The following is a 4927-nucleotide window of genomic DNA, read 5'->3' on the forward strand; positions in this document are numbered from 1 at the left end:
CGTGACCCCTCACCTCCCTCTCTCCTTCCCCCTTTCCATTCCTCAATTCCCCACCCCCACCATGTACTAGGTCACCAATTGCCCTCGTGTCAGAATTGAGTACATTGGATTCTTGCTTCTCCATTCTTGTGATGCTTTACTAAGAAAAATGTGTTTCAACTCCACCCAGGTTAATACAAAAGATGTAAAGTCTCCTTCTTTTTTAATGGCTGAATAATACTCCATGGTGTACATATACCCCAGTAGTGTTAATCCATTCCTGGGTTGGTGGGCATTTAGACTGTTTTCACATTTTGGCATTTATAAATTGAGCTGTCTAGTGCAAATGTCTTTCTGATAAAAGGATTTTTTTTCTTCTGGGTAGGTGCCCAGTAATGGGATTGCTGGATCAAATGGGAGGTCTAATTTGAGTTCTTTGAGGATTCTCTATACTTCCTTTTACACTGCTGGCGGGACTGCAAACTAATACAACCTTTTCCAGAGGGCAGTACGGAAAGGGGGTGCTCTTAAAGCAGAAACGCGATTAAGCAGCAACATCCAGCTAAACTGTGATCAGATCAAACAACCCTGTCTTTTTTTTTTTTTTTGTCTTTTATTCTTTTCTTTTTCTCCCTTTATTTACTGAAATTGGGTTAAATTGGGTCTCAGAAAAACTTGAAGACACTATAGCAAGACAATGTGTGCTCTATTCTTTCAGCTGGCAGAGGTGTGAAGTGGTACCCATAGTCCTGAGGACTGAATTAGTCCCACAGTTAGAATCAAAACCAGCCTGGGTCTCTGGCTTCCTCCTGGCACTGAGTTTTTTGACAGGACAACACTAAGTAACATTCCATCAGGGGAGGCTTGTGTGCACAATATGCCGAGGTTTTGCCTTGGGGATAGTGGCCGTGGAGGTGCCGATGGCGTGAAGAGACAGGGAGCGGTCTGATACAGATGTGGAAGGTTTAACACCTGCAGTTAGAGCCATCTGTTCCCCTTAACCACATTTTCTTGAGGATGACATCTCAGTAACTCTAGTGTTGCAGACTCTAAAGTGCCATCCCTTAAGGAAAGTTCCTGTCTAGTCATGAAAAGCCCGAGCGGGCTCAGCGCCCACAGCTCAGTGAGTCGGGCTCCAGACACGTACACCGAGGTTCGCTGGTTCAAACCTGGCCTGGGCCTGCCAAACCACAATGACAACTGCAACCAAAAAATAGCCGGGCATCGTGGCGGGCGCCTGTAGTCCCAGCTGCTTGGGATGCGAAGGCAAGAGAATCACCTAAGCCCAAGGGTTGGAAGTGGCTGTGAGCTGTGACGCCACGGCACTCTGCCCAGGGCGACAGCTTGAGACTTTCAAAAAAAAAAAAAAATGCCAAAGAGTGGCAAAGACAGAGTGCTAGGTGCTTCCTCTCTTCCTCTCACTTGCAAACCCAGTCCTCAGTCCTCCTACCTCTAAAATACGTCCTCTCCTGGCTTGCTGACCTGCTCCATATACCAGCAGTAAAGGGTCCTTATCGGAGGTGAAGAATGATTTGTGTATTCAGTATTGAAGAAATAGGAAGGACTCACACTCCAAATACTGTTCTTGGTGCCTCTCCTCAAAAACATTGACTAACAGATAATCAACAGTCCTATTCTAAAGATACTTAAAACTAGAAAAGCCAAGAAATCAGAAATGAACAGTAAGTGTTAGTACAGGGTTAGAATGTCTGTCCCTCGGGAGAAAGAGAAGGGGAGACACCAACTGGTGAGCCCCCTGGTTGGGGGGGGCCCAGAACTAGAAAGTAGTGGTAGATGATGCCCTGGGACCCTTTTTCTTTTGAGAAGGAGAGGAGCCATTGAAGGGTTTAAGCTGGTAGGGGGAGTGGGGTGAATGGGGGTGGGGAGGAGGGTGAGATATGACTGTATTATATTTATACTTCTATAGCATAATGGAGAGAAAAATGCACAAGATCATTAATAGTCATTAACATACATGAAGAATTTATTGTCAGAGGGAGCATTCAGGAATTCATCTCTAAGTTATATTTTTATTCTAAAACTGTGGAAAACCCAGAGCTATAAAAATCTCAGAAATTGTTAGCTATTTGGAAAGTCAAAACTCTTGCACATATACAAAAACAGAGTGCATGTGAGCCCATGGGGTGGGGGTTTCAAGGTGATAGTGGCTTAGGGAATGATGTGTTCCAGAAAAGCCTGAAGCAGCCTCCCAAGTCCTCCTGGAGGGGAGGCAAGATCTCCTGAGGAGAGACGTGGAGGGCAAGGGTCAGCTAGGGGTGGAGGTTGGAGGCAGAGTTTGTGTTCAAAGTCAACAAAAGCTAGTGACATTCATTCAGGAAACTTTAATCAAGCCTTCCACCAGGGACTTGTGAATGCAGAAAAAAATACATAGTAATGACCTGTCTTCAAGAGCCTTCAGTTTCATTTTCCAGTGGAAAGGAGCTCCTGGTCTGCCTGGAATAGAAGCTTTGTTGAAAGGGTTGTTTAGGCCTGGCACAGTGGCCCACAGCTGTAATACTAGCACTTTGGGAGCCTGAGGTAGGAGGATTTCTTGAGGCCAGGAGTTTGAGACCAGCCTGACCAAGACTGAGATCCTGTCTCTGTAAAAATAGAAAACTTAGCCGTGTGTGGTGGTATGTGCCTGTAGTCCCAGCTCCTTGGGAAGCTGAAGCAAGAGGATGGATGGTGCAAGCCCAGGGGTTTAAAGTTGCTGTGAGCTATGATGACACCATTGCACTGTAGCCTGAACAACAACAGCAGCAGAGAAATGGTGGTTAGGAGCAGGGGAAGCACGTGTGCATGCATGTGGCCTGTATGCACAACGCACACTCTCTGATGCACACACCCTACACATGCGCGGGTAATGCCTACTGACGGCTGTGTACCTTAGAAGTCTACAGCTCGCCCTTAGGTGAGAACTTCCTATACAGTGCTTTATTACAATGTGCTTGCATTTTAGGTAGAGTTGCTTTCTAAAGACTTTATTGCTAAGAAACAAAATGAGATCCCTCCTTGGTATGAACAAAGCAGTTTGAAAAAAAGATACCCAGGTTCGTGTGTCGTGCCATCCAAAGACGTCTGTTACAGGAAAGGGTAGCTGTAAAGGGCACGGCAGTCATCCCAGACCTTGACCTAATGAGTTTGCTTTCTACATAGAAAACCCCTGTCTATTTACATTAAATGTATTTAATCACCATTTATTATATTGAGTTTATACTGTACAGAAAAGTATAAATAAGTAAAAATCGCTCATCTTGACCACAGCTAACATTTGACTGTAAGTCCTTGCACTTGCTTCAGCAGCACATATAACAAAATCAGAAAGATACAGAGAAGATTAGCATGACCCTGAGCAAGGGTGACACACAAACTCATGAAACATTCCCCCCAAGTTAAATAAATAAAAACAGTTTAAAAATGTAATTCCTGGCCACGCTCAATGGCTCACACCTGTAACCCTAGCACTCTGGGAGGCCCACGTGGGTGGTTTGCTGGAGCTCATGAGTTTGAGACCAAGCTCTGCAAGAGTGTGACCTCATCTCTACTAAAAATAGAAAAACTATGGCCAGGCACGGTGGCTCACACCTGTAATCCCAATGCTCTGGGAGGCTGTGGCAGGTGGATTGCCTGAGCTCACAAGTTTGAGACCAGCTAGAATGAGACCCTACCTCTAAAAATAGCTGGATATTGTGGCAGGCACCTCTAGTCTAAACTACTTGGGAAGCTGAGGCAAGAGAAATGTTAAACCCAGGAGTATGAGGTTGCTGTGAGCTGTGACACCAGAGCACTCTATCCAGGATGGCAGTGAAACTCTGTCTAAAAAAAAAAAAGAGGCTCAACACCCATAGCTCAGTGAGTAGGGTGCCAGCCAAATACACCAAGGCTGGCAGGTTCGAGCCCAGCTCCAGCCTGCTAAACAACAATGACAACTGCAACAAAAAATAGCCAGGCATTGTGGTGGGAGCTTGTAGTCTCAGCTACTTGGGAGGCTGAGATAAGAGAATCACTTAAGCGTCACAGTTTGTTGGCTGTAACACTATGGTACTCTACTGAGGGCAATATAGTGAGACTCTGCCTCAAAAAAAAAAAAAGAAAGAAAGAAAAAGAAAAATAATTCCTTCTAATTCTTTATATTTAAACCAGTTTTCTCACTGGAGCTGAACTTGCTATGACAGGTAGTAAGATTCTGTCCAGTTTCTTCTCTGACCACAATGCACCAGGCACTGCGTTAACTGACCCAGGCTTCTGGCCTGCTAACCTAAAGTCCTGTGTTTATATTCTAAATGACAGGGATGTCAGGTTTGGGGCTGAAGAGAACTGCAGAGGTTAAGGTCATTGCCCTAGGACAGTGGTTCTCAAGTATGGACCTCAGGCTGGTAACTCTGACCTCACCTATGAACTGGTTAGAGTTGCAAAGTCTTGGGTCCCAGACAGGAATCTCCAGAAGCAGGTCCCCAAAGAGGGTGTTTTCACAGACTCCCTAGGTATTTCTTGTGCACCTCCAAGTTTGCAAACAAATGCCCAAGAACACATAGTGAGCTAACAATAGTCACAAGTCCACAGCAAGCCCCAGGAATGACACGTACGATGGTGTCTCTGTCATCCACACGGTGACTTGCACTGAATAGATACTTATACATGCTTGCTGATTGAGAGAACTGTTCCCTAAGCTCCCCGGAGTTTCTGACCCTTTCACTATATCCTTTTGAACAGATACCACCTAAATTTACCCTTGAAACCAATGTCTCTTTTGTTTCCCCCCCAAATTTCCTTTGGTCTCTACTAAAAATAAAATAAAATAAATTAGTACCCAGACTTTTCTTCTTAACTTTCCTGGTTCTAGGCCATTGCTCCTCAAAGTGTGGGAAGCAGACCAGTAGCAGGGCGTCCCCTGTAAGCTCCTTAGAAATACAGATCTCAATCCGGGCACAGTGGCTCACACCTGCAA

General features: G+C 45.2%; 1 non-coding gene across 1 annotated transcript; it reads left to right on the forward strand.

Annotated features, from left to right (window-relative positions):
- The first annotated feature begins 3270 nt into the window (after positions 1-3270).
- Positions 3271-3372, forward strand: LOC111728533. The gene has a single exon (XR_002775796.1). It is a non-coding gene; the product is annotated as a U6 spliceosomal RNA (small nuclear RNA).
- Positions 3373-4927: the final 1555 nt, after the last annotated feature.

Source organism: Otolemur garnettii, unplaced genomic scaffold, assembly GCF_000181295.1.
Source record: "Otolemur garnettii isolate 467f Iridium unplaced genomic scaffold, OtoGar3 scaffold00166, whole genome shotgun sequence".
Classification (NCBI taxonomy): domain Eukaryota; kingdom Metazoa; phylum Chordata; class Mammalia; order Primates; family Galagidae; genus Otolemur; species Otolemur garnettii.